The following is a 12,457-nucleotide window of genomic DNA, read 5'->3' as shown; positions in this document are numbered from 1 at the left end:
ATGTTGTAGACATGATAATAGTGATTTGAAGTAACTTTCGGAATCCCAAGGATCAAAATGTGTAGGTCTTGTAGGACAGAAGTATAAGTTTTGATTTTTATCTGAAATAAGGAGATCGACATCGTATAGAGATTTAGGTTTTTCTAAATAAGGTTTTGTCTGAGAGCAAGATTCAATTGCTTCATTGAAAATATTATTCTTATCTGAGAGTTGACAAGATATGGGGACAAATACATTTTTATTTCGTGGATCTAAGAGATTATCAGGAGATATTTTTAATTTCGGACTGTTGAAAGAAACATCTTGAGATGTAAAATGTTCGTAATTCATTTGTAGATAATCAGTAGAATCGGAAGACGGTGGATCGTCTGAAGATAGATCTACGATATTGGAGTTCATTATTGGTGGGCGTGATAATGCATCTGCATTTGTATTAATTTTTCCTGCTTTGTAAATAATTTCGTAGTCATACTCCTCTAGTTTTAATCTCCAGCGGACGAGACGACTACCTGGGTCTTTGATGGAGAAAAGCCATGTTAAAGGTTTATGATCGGTAACGATCTTGAATTTTCGGCCGAATAAGTAAGGACGGAAGTGTTTTACAGCCCATACGATTGCAAGGAGTTCGCGTTCTATTGTAGAGTAATTAGATTCAGCTTTGTTGAGTGTACGTGAAGCATATGCTATGGGTAAGTCTTTACCGACTTCACCTTGTGAGAGAATAGCACCTATAGCGTGAATCGAGGCATCTGTTGTTAGAACGAATTCTTTACTAAAATCTGGATATTGTAATATAGGGGATGTAGTGAGAATATTTTTGCAAGTATCGAAAGCGCGTTGTTGGGATTCACCCCAAATGAAAGGTACGTCTTTCTTCAGGAGTCCGGTCAAAGGTTTTGTTATCCGACTGAAGTTTGCTATAAAGCGCCTGTAATAACCTGCAAGGCCTAGAAATGATTTTATGTCTTTGCAAGATTTAGGAACTGGAAATTCTCTGACCGCTCTGACTTTGTCTGGATTTGGCTTGACACCTTCACTAGAAATAATATGTCCCAAATAAGCTACTTCTTTCCGCATAAATTCGCATTTATCAGGTTGGACTTTCAGACCGTTTTTCCTGAGTCGGTTGAAGACTTCAGTAAGTTTCTGTTCGTGTTCCTGGAGACTGGATGCGAATATTACTATGTCATCTAGGTAGACAAAACAACGTTCACCTTGTAAACCTTGGAGGACACTATCCATAGCACGTTGAAATGTAGCAGGGGCATTTTTAAGACCGAATGGCATTCTAAGGAACTCGTAATGTCCATATGGTGTGTTAAAGGCTGTTTTCGGGATGTCTTTAGGGTCAAGTTCAATTTGGTGGAATCCCGAGGCAAGATCTAAGGTAGTGAAGTAAATGGAATGGCCCAGCTTGTCTAGAATGTCAGTTATGTTGGGCAAAGGATAACTGTCTCCTATAGTGATATCGTTAAGTTTGCGATAGTCGATGACTATACGCCATTTTTGTTTCCCTGACGCGTCTAGTTTCTTGGGGACTACCCAGATTGGGCTACTCCAAGGAGATGAACTTGGTTGAATAATATTTTGATCTAGCATCTTTTGGACTTGTGATTTTACTTCTTGTTGATGCACATACGGAAATCGATAAGTCTTTGTGTTAATTGGCGTGTCTGATGTAGTGGGGATTGTGTGTTTGGTGTGGTTTGTGAATGTCAAAGGTTCGTTTTCTGTGATGAAGATGTCTGAAAAATCCATGACAATTTTATTTAGAGATTGATTTTCTTCTTCATTGAGGTGATCTCTGCGAATGAGTTTGTCTACTTTGTTTCGTTTGTCATTAAACGTATGTGTATTCGTTGAATTTATTGGAATATTATTTGAAGATTCTATTGCGACTAGTTCTGATGCATGAACTCTAGGTATTAACACAAGTTTATCATTGTTACCGGAATTTACACAAGTAATTAGGAATTTGTTATCTTTTACTGTGACTAAGGCGTTAGGAATAGTGACATCGTCGCAAATGGTTTGTTTTTCGATTAAGGCGGGTCCGTTTTGAATATCATTAGTACAACATGTGATAACAGTTTCAGATCGTCGACCTATGAACTGTTTGTTATCTACGGGTTCGGTTGGTTTTTCTTCAATATGAAATAATTTGTAAGTACGATCTCGTATACGCATGGTTTTTGATTGTACGTAGATATTGGCATTGAACTTGCTCATGAAGTCATTGCCCAGGATACCATCTGCTTTAATGTTGAGGTTTGCTATATGAAAGTTGAATTTCGGGAAATGATCTAGGGAGATTTGAGCTTTACCGAAGCTTTGAATAGAAGATTGGTTACCAGATATACCTACAATCGATACGACGCACGATTGGTCTAGAGGGGCACTACCAATATGTTCCTTATTAAGGACGGATATAGCGGCTCCTGTATCGATAAGTAATGTTACCGGTTTACCTTCAACGTGGAATTGGCAATGTAGAAGATTTTCTGGAGGTACGTTTAGCGTAGAGATAGTAATGGGTTCAGTATACATAGCTTTAGAATCTGATTTTGACATAGAATTAGTATTTGAGTTTGGCATAGATTTAGATTTGGATTTAGACATAGAATTAGAATTTGAGTTTGAAATAGATTTGGGATGTAATTGTGTTTGAACCGATACTTCTTTCGTGGTTGTAGTTTGAGTGCTAGCGTCACGAAATTGTCCCCGATGGACTGGATAAGAGGAAGTATGTTTTTCGGAGTTGGTAATTATTGAATTTGTAGTGTTTCGAGACTCGGTATTGTTGTCTGGACATTGTAAGAGTGGGCTGAAGCGGTTCCCGAAGGCATGCCCAACACCTCGGCCGCTTCTGAGTTTAAATTATTTATTTTCGCGGATGGAACTGCTGCGCGTTGATTTTGTGGTATTTGATTTTTGAAACTATTGTTGTATTCTCTTTTTCGGCATTCCGAAATCAGATGACCCATTTTTTTGCAATAATTACATTGCTTAGGTGAGTTTCTAAATTGTGGAATGGCTTTTGGTTGTACCGATTGGTTTTTAATCTGACTGCTAGGGATATTATATAAAACTTGTCTGGCTTTGTTCATGTTTCTTATTTTTTCTTCTTGAATTGCGAAATTTCCCGCATCCAATAGGCTTTCAAAAGAACGAACGCGAAGCATCATCCCTATGTCCGAACTTAGACCGTTTACAAATACATTGAGAGCCGTCTCTTCGGTAGTAGCTTTACGACCCTCTAACGTAGAATCTATGATTTCGGCCGTTAGTTTTTCTATAATTTTGCTTCTACCTACATAAATCAACACGAAGGAAGAATTCTGTGATGCTTTCTTGAGGCTTTTGGAAGTAGGATTGTAGTTCTAGATTTAAGTGAGCTAGCGTTTTTGTTTGGGAGAATTTCTCGATAAGAAACTGTTTGAGGTCGCACCATTTAAAAAATTGTTTAGAATGGACGTCTGATGAACCTGGTCCAGTGAGCTTATTTAAGGCGTACGTTAAGAGAACTGTCTGTTGATGTACTGAAGCAAGGTTAAACGCGGAGTCACACGACCGAATGAATCTATATACTTGAGAATTTTGCGAGGTGTCAAAGTCAGGAATTAGTTTTAAGAGAGTCCCTAGGTCCATCTCTGAGTTGGGGGAGACTTTAGTGTCTGGCATCGTGATATGAGGTTTTGAATGTAAAATATAAGATTTAAGGAATTAGGATTGAATGATCAATGGGAAATAGAGAGGTATCAGAGCAATATGCGTTTTAGGCCACTTACCATAACAGTGAAATACTGGTCGCGATGCTGAGCTTCATTACTCGAAGGTCCGGCGAAGTTGTTTAAAAGCCTTCAGCTACCGTGCTTCGTCACTAGGCGATTTTGACCGTTTGGAGTCTACACGTTTAACTTCGTCTTTATGCACACGCGATCCTACCGACTGCGCCAAATTTGTTATGTGATAGTGGCAAAAACGACTTTAAAATAAAATATTATTTTATTTAAGATTTGATTACAAGTTTAACAATAGAATGTCGGAATAGAACTGACTTACTTTAACTTAAGGGCACGTATTTATATGAAGAAATCAATGGAAAAGTAAATAACAACTTAAATAATCACTATTGGCTAATTACTTAATAACATCCTTTGAGAACAGTAAATAGTTGTAACCTAAATGAGGTACATGAGATATTAATAATACATTATACAAATCGTTAGTAAAATAGAGTTCAAAGATTGAAAGATAAATAAAGTAAACAATATTGACAATGTAAAAATAAAGTACAAGTAGGTATATGAGAAGAAAAGGTAAATAAGCACATAGGAAGGAATGTTATATTATATAACACCCCCCAGAAACTCCACTGTTTCCTAACAATCCATTATGTCGGTATTTTTATTAAGAGACTGACAAACATTAGAATACTAATACAAAGCTAATAGTTTGACATTTTGAACAAATGAGGTTTATGTGCCGAAATGCGCACTAAGATTAGTTTTTGTACTTAATATAATACAGCAAAAAAATATAAAAAATCATTAAAATGCCTAGGTACTATAAAATCGATATAATATTTGGAATTTGGTTTCTGAGGTTTGGTTTTGGATTCTGAGAATTACTGCATACCTAATAAGGAATTTCCCGCAGATAACCCTTAAAGTTAATGTAAACAACACAATCTTTCTAAGGTCAAAGGTGTTTAGGGTTCCGTACTGAAAGGGTTAAACGGGGGCAACTAAAACTTCACTGTCCATTTGTCCGTCCATCCGGTCATCTGTCACCAGGCCGTATCTCATGAACCGTAATTTTTTTGTTGCTGCTATAACAAAATAAACGCTGAAACAAGAATAAAATAAATATTTTAAGGGGCTCCCTCTGATGCAACAAACAAACGTGATATGTTTGCTCGCTTTATAGATATTAACATAATGATACGGAACACTCCGTGTTCGAGTCCGACTCGCATTTGGCCGGTTTATTGATAATATTATGAGTAGATAAATCTATATAAACCACCACAGACGTGTATCCACATCATTTGAGTTATAAGTCAAAGTGTGTAAACATGAAAGTGTATTTGTTGCTCTGTTTGATGCTTGTTGCAAATGCATCGACGGTTTTCGCTGGTCCGATTAGAGCAGGTGTATGCCCACCTGGGTATATACGAGTTGGTAATCATTGCTTTCCGGTACGTGTATTTTGATTTAATCTTATATATAAAAATAATTGACTTTTGTTAGTCTGACTAAGACTCGAGAATGGCTGAACCTATTTAGATTATTTTGGTTTTAAAATGTTTGTTGAGGTCCAAGGAAGGTATAAACGATACGAAATTCGCGGGGTCAGCTCAGTTATTCATAAATATTAATAACTGAAATGGTAAAGCCAGTAACATTTTGAATTTTATTAAGTAATAATATTTACTGTTAATGCGTTTTTTTTTACCAAATGTGTCATCTTTATACATCCTTTTGCAAAAAAAAAGAGGCACATAAAAAAACACGTTTGAAGGATTTTGTATTTGGTTGAATTGGTACCTATATTAAAATAAATTATGTCTGAATTCTGAGGCAGATAAGCCTGTATGGTTATTGATTTAATTTTTCAATGTCTTAGTTGACTTAATTTAAGCCTAAAGTGACAGAAAACATATTTTATTGTTACATACATAAAAAATTAACGTAGGTATACTTAGTTACAATATGTATAGAAAATGTGATAAAATCTGTGTATTTTGTTTTGTTACAGGATGATGATGCCGATGATATATAATGTTCAAGATGTTAAATAGTTCTGCAAGCAAGATTTTTTTATTAAAATACTTGTAATACCCACTCAGTTGTTTTTTTTTTTTTTTTGTTAACTCAAAATTTAAGCTCATCTTAAATCATTATCAATTAGGTAAGCTTTGGTGGCATACTTTATGTGCTGTGAAAATATAGTTTACACTGTTATAACTTATAATTTACCCGAATTTGGTACTTAAAGATGGTATTGTATTTTTATCTATACTTTTATTCTATTCCCAAGTTTTATTATTATTATTCGGTTACGGAAAGAAGTTCTCCGAGGAAGCAGGTGAAACCGCAGAAAAGCAACTAGTAATACATACAAAAATTACTCACACAGTCACAAATGTACTAATTATATCATTACAACATATATTCAAATTAGGTGCTCGTAGAATAATTAGAGTCTCTTTTAAGATACGGTAAGTTTACCAAATATCAAAGGATTCAAACTGATTTTAACTAGTAGGTAATAAGCTTATTGTACACGATCTCTGTGCTAATAGTTAGGTTCCTTCAGATTACACATTTAAGCTGTACTTATCTATACATATAATAAATCTGTAAAAAAACTGTGTCTGTACATTGAATATATTTAAAAAATAATAATTGGGTGGGGTTTAGAAACAGTAATGGAGCACAAATCCAAAAAAAAAATTCTGTCTGTTTGTCTGTATGTCTGTATGTCTGTATGTCTGTATGTCTGTTTGTTTGTACACGCTAATCTTCGGAACTACTGAACGGATTTCAATGATTTTTTCTTTGTTGTATCAGTATTAAGCCTGGTCAACATATAGGCTATAATATATCTTCGAAACTTGAAGACCTGATGCAGAACTCCAACAGACCAACAAAACTATAAGAGATATAAAAATGGTGCCATGGCAAAAATTGTTTCATGTGATGAGCATTTTTAGTTGAGATAATAAATTTGAAGATCTGGAACACCTGATGTGGAACCCCAAGAGCCCAGCTTCTCTGTACCATATACAGGTATGGCGTTTTAGCAAAAGTTGTTCAATTTGATAAGCACTTTCTATTGACTTATACAAATTGAAGATCTAAAACACCTGATGTGGAACTCCAGGTGCCCAGCTAGACTATAGCATATAGAGGTATGACGTTTTAGCAAAAGTTGTTCAATCTGATAAGCACTCTCTGTTGACTTATACAAATTGAAGGTGTAAAACACCTGATGTGGAACTCCAGGAGTCCAGCTAGACTATAGCATATGAAGATATGACGTTTTAGCAAAAGTGGTTCAATCTGATAAGCACTCTCTATTGATGTATAAACATCGAAGATCTGGAACACCTGATATGAAACTTCAAGAGCAATACTACACTTGAAATGTATAGAAATGAATGTTATGAAATAGGTATGGTGAATCCTATCCTAAAATAATGGACACGTATTTTTCTTTTCTCTCTCTCTCACAAACAAATAATAACGAAGATACAACAACGCTTCGTTAAGTCACTGCTTAGTACAAATTTTACATACTTAGACGTGGCGTCACGAGCCCTCACTCTCCGACTTTGTTGCGTTATATCTCATTATTATTTTGTATGTCTCTTCCAGACCTCGGGACTACAGAGTTCCGAATTTTTGGGAGGCAAACGTGGGGCCGAAGCCAACACGCTGAAGCCCTTTTGAGACAACTTTAATGAAATGGTGACACAATACCGTCGATTATCCCTTTATACACTATAGAAATGAACCCAAGGACATTCACCGGTGGACGTCGTTAAAAAAAAGACAATCCCCGGTTCTGTGCTAAACTATTGCTAACTATTGAGGGAAACTACTTGGGCTATTTGTGATGGGATGTTAGTGGATGTCAATGGTACATGTAAAAATGGCAGGTGGAGACTCGCCACCTCACTTACTGGGCCCCCGGGAACCTGAAGCGTGAGGATACCTCGGCGGACTTTAAACACAGATTACGCGCTCCCTGTGCTTACCATGAGGCACCTACCCTCCGAGCAGGGCTACTAATCCTGCTCTAGCGACTCCACTCTGGACGGCCAAGCCAAGCCAGAGGCGTGAGACCTACCCCCGTCATGGTTCACTCCGACCGGCCGGAGATGGGGGATACTCTCCCTGGAGAACTCAGCATATAGTATAGCCCCGCGGGGTTGCTACTCCCCGTCATCAGCCTCAGATGTCCTGCGGTGCCTATATCTCATTATTATTGTCGTTATTATCTCAAGAGCCTTTGTCCCAATTATGTTATGGTCGACTTCCAGTCACGATGCAACTGAGTACCAGTGTTTTACAAGGAGCGACTGCCTATCTGACCTCCACAACCTGGTTACCCGCTCAACCCAACATACCTTGGTAAGACTTACTGGCTTCTGACTACCCATAACGACTGCCAAGAATGTTCAATGACAGCCGGAACCTACAGTTTAACATCCCCTCCAAATAACGGTTATTGGTATCCAAAATATACGTAGAAAGTACATACGAACTTAGAAAAGTTGCATTGGCAGGCACTTGCCAGACCTGGAATCAAAGACGCACGCTCATACTTGAGAGATTGGTTCTCTACCCACTAAACCACCACGACTTCCACTAAGTCACCACGACTTTGTCATCTATTTAATGTTTTTTTACGTAATAATACGTGTAACATTTTTGTCACATAACTTAAATGCAGACTTATTAGAATCACTACTTTTATCCTTATGATCACGCCTATTGCGGTTCAGTTCTCAGCGTTTTGTTTAGTCCAATTTAATTAAATATATGGAACGTTTCTAATGTTTATCCGTATTCCGTTGTTTTCAAGTCAACGGGCCCTTAAAATTCAATATCAGACGGTTCAGATCTTTGATTTTGCTGACCCCGTAGTCGCTGGCATAAGGGACAGGATCCGCGTACGAAGTCGCGGGCAGAAGCTAGTATATAATATCTATGTACTACCTACCTATAAAGTTTCAATTTCTGACACACAAATTAGGTTATTTACGATATACTCAAAAGAGCCAGCTTTTCTTTTTGTGTAACATATAAATCAAGTTAAGGTGAATTAAAATTAGAATTATCATTTGTAACAAACCTTATCCAAATTGATAGCAAAAATGTTTCTTACAAAAAACAGAGGAAGGAAAAACAATGTGTAATAGAATAGCAGACTGTACGAAAATACGGTGAACCGCAAACCACCCATCCAATTACAAGACTGATTGACAGTAGCTTAACCACACTTCAGTGAACAAATCCATGATTAAACTCAGTCCTCCAACTCCGATATGTCTCGGTTCGGTTACAGATTGTTTAATTTAGAAGTATTGTTCCCAAAGCTTTTAAGTGATTGGACATCGAAAAACAAATGAGTGAAAAGCTCTTTTTTATTCGTCACTGTGAAACCAACATTTTGAGTGAACCAAGTGGAGTGAATGACTGCGTAATTTGCCTTTTACCTAAATTGAACATCTGGCAGTTCAATCGTGTCGTCTTCGAATATTTATCAAAGAGGCCCATTAACATTGTAAACTAAGGAACTATGAACTTCGCGAAATTTGCAAGTTCGGTTGAATTATTACGTGTTACGTTCTAAAGCAATAAGTTTGCAAGGATCTAATTTTCAGTAAAGGGACAATTTCGGAAGTTGGTTACTGATACTTGAATAGTCCAATTAGGAAATTTTGAACTCTATGAATGATAAATGCTTACCTTTTAAGCAAGACCACACGTAATATAAGTTGCGGCGAGAAACAATTAACTCTACATATAGGAGCTGCGTAACAGTTCATAGAAAGATTTAGAGTACAATATATAGATGATTAATCGTAAACAAATAGAAATAACAACTGACGATAAGCAATAGAAAACCACATTCAAAAACAAATCGTGTCCTAAAATAATGACGTCCTAGAAAGAATGACCGCCTATAACATCTACTGGAATAAACATAGGAGATTTAATTAAACCAACAAGACAACATTTATTTAGGCAAGAAAAGAGAAAACTATCTTCATTCAGAGTAACGCAAGGAAGTGCTCCATTATTTTTTGCAACAGCTTTCTAAAAGTCTCAAGTATCTTTACCTGTTTCACAATTCTGCATATATCCTTACATGTATTTACAACTAAAGACTCCCTCATGCTTTATCTCCTAGGAATGAAAAGTATAAAATTCCCTGTCTCCTATTTCTTCCGTCTCATAAGATAAAAGATAATTCTCATGATGAGACAGCCAGGCTTGCTCGTGTGAAATGAAATTATAAAAGTGTAGTAAAAAGTGAAATAAAACAGACAGATAACTTCTTTCAGGTGACACCCAGTTTTATTGTATGGCGCAGAGTAAAATATAAAGGTAAATTCATTTAGTACCTTTTGATCTAACTTTGCCTAATGAAGAATTGTATGCTGAGAATATTAATTTAAAATATAGGTACCTAATAATTAGACATTACAGGCATATCATAATAAATAAGTTTAATCTATAATGAAATTAATTCCTACTTAGTAGGCATCTTACAGAAAATTTTGTTAAAAATGCGATTAAGTATAACGTTTACTTTTTCGCGACTGAGCACGTTTATAATGCAACCAAAAGCTGATGACAGCATTATTGACTGTTCTAAAAGTAAATGCTACATAATTAAGTCGTATAATAGTTTAAGCTTCGAGAAAGTCGACTTGCAAAACTAGCGCCTGGCACTCAACACTCATGACGTGTCGGTAATGTGGCATGCCACACAGTGATACTTGAAATATGACTGGCACATCGCATCTCATGTGCCATCATGACACTCTTGTGGTTTTGTGTCTGCGTTTGAAGGATCTCGGTTTGTGGCCTGCCACAAGTCCTGAATTGGTGTCAAATCTGTCCAAATTACAAATTTAAGGATGAAAAAGTTTTTTTATGATTGTCGAAATAAAATTGTTTATAATGATGGTACCTTATTATTTCAAACGAGAAATCCGTTAAATTGACTTCAATAATTTTGCAATTTTGCTCAAGTTATGTAGGCTTTTGTTTCGAGTCTTTAAACGTTTTCAACCAATGAAGCAGGTAAGGGCAGTCAAAGAAAGTTTAAAGACAAAACCTAACGTTTTGAATTAGTTTAGAAAAGCCTAGCTTATCTTTATATTTACAAGTATCCTTCCAATACTTTCTTTACTACTATTATAAACGCGAAAATATCTCTCTCTGTCGTACTTTCACGCAAAACTACTGAACCGATTTAAATGAAATTGCTATACAGATAGTCCAGAGTCTGATAAAATGCTTCGTTTTAAGTACGGGAAGTAGGTAGTTCCTGGCGGACGCGGATGGGACCGCGAGTAACTAGCAGTGATTAAATAAGACTTGATCATTACTTCATACGCAATGAAAATACGTTACAACAATTTACGATATATTAACATTCTAATAAACGAATGATGTAATTTAAGTTTATAATTAAATGAGTGAGATTTTTTAAGTACATAATATATTCAAACTCCTCCAATTTGAAATTAACTGAAGATTTAGAATATTATAGGCCTAAGATTTTCATTCATTAAATGCTAATCAAAAGTTATAATCTGAGTCAATTATAATCCGAAATTCCCTCTAAGAACCTCAAGCAGCCTTATTTTGTGTATTCAATAGAAAATAATGAATAATGATTAAGTTATTTAAGAATTATTTTTGTGTTATGAAATTAACACGCCTCACAAGTTACGCAAAATTTAAGCCCCTAGCTTTGGCCGAACAATCGCGCATTCAAGCGTTAAGGAATTCCTGAAACTGCCCTAATTTAATGGAAATCTAAAATAAACTCCACGTTAAAACAATTTTAGATAAAAAAAAATTATACTTCACATTCAAAAGAGAAAAAGTTTGTGTTGGAAAAATAATTAATTATGACTACTCAAGATAAACATTCACATAATTATTTCCTTTCAGATATGACTGATTGCGATCATTATTTGCAGGAAATATCATCTCCAGTGGCCAGATGACATTTCCAAAAATAGCTCGGGTCTCTTTGATTCAAAGGAAAAGGGCGCTTTAGTCCCTCGCGTTATTGCTTGCCATCAGATAAGCCCAAACACAGTGACGACGGTGAATTTTAATTTACTCCGAAATTAGTTAAAATCTTCTCGAATAAACGCTTAATCTAAACCGTGAATTCGTCTAAATCTATACACAATTAACGTACCTCAACCACAGGAATTAATTAGGAAAATCCAGCCAGTCTTTAATTAATTTTCATTGAAACCAAAATTCAATTGTAAATCACACCACACTAATGAACGTGGCACATCATTAACCGTATCACGTATTAAAGTTTCACATTTTAGCACTGAAGTTTAATCATACGTTCACGTGAAATACGCGATTGGGTAGTCCGGTGTTGGTGCGTCCCGGCCGCACGTGCGACGTCGAAGGAACCACGCGACTAACTGACACTCTCTGATGTTCGGGACAGGATCAACGCGGCAAAACTGCGCAGAGACGCAACCACGGGATATTTTTATGGTGTTCTAATATTGGTCACTGGGTAAATGTGAATTACAGTGGTTAATTGAAACGATTTTCAGTAAATTACAGTATTTTTTGAGTAATGATTCTTAAGAAAATATCCTGAGCTTTCTAGCAATATAAGTTTAGATTCTGTAAGATTGACAGTGTGAATTCCGATTTCTTACTTTGCG

General features: G+C 36.1%; 1 protein-coding gene and 1 long non-coding RNA gene across 2 annotated transcripts in view; one reads left to right on the top strand and one right to left on the bottom strand.

Annotated features, from left to right (window-relative positions):
* The window catches only part of LOC124633362, a 99,383-nt gene extending 87,195 nt beyond the window's left edge, over positions 1–12,188 (bottom strand). Inside the window, exon 1 of the mRNA XM_047168555.1 lies at positions 11,962–12,188. The gene's annotated coding sequence lies outside the window, so the exon portion shown is untranslated. The remainder of the gene's footprint in view (positions 1–11,961) is intronic.
* Positions 4,978–5,846, top strand: LOC124633363. Its single transcript, XR_006984734.1, has 2 exons — positions 4,978–5,200; positions 5,761–5,846. It is a non-coding gene; the product is annotated as an uncharacterized LOC124633363 (long non-coding RNA).
* Positions 12,189–12,457: the final 269 nt, after the last annotated feature.

Source organism: Helicoverpa zea, chromosome 9, assembly GCF_022581195.2.
Source record: "Helicoverpa zea isolate HzStark_Cry1AcR chromosome 9, ilHelZeax1.1, whole genome shotgun sequence".
Classification (NCBI taxonomy): Eukaryota; Metazoa; Arthropoda; class Insecta; order Lepidoptera; family Noctuidae; genus Helicoverpa; species Helicoverpa zea.
The sequence above is the reverse complement of the archived record's forward strand: the minus strand, read 5'-3'. Positions and strand labels throughout refer to the sequence as shown.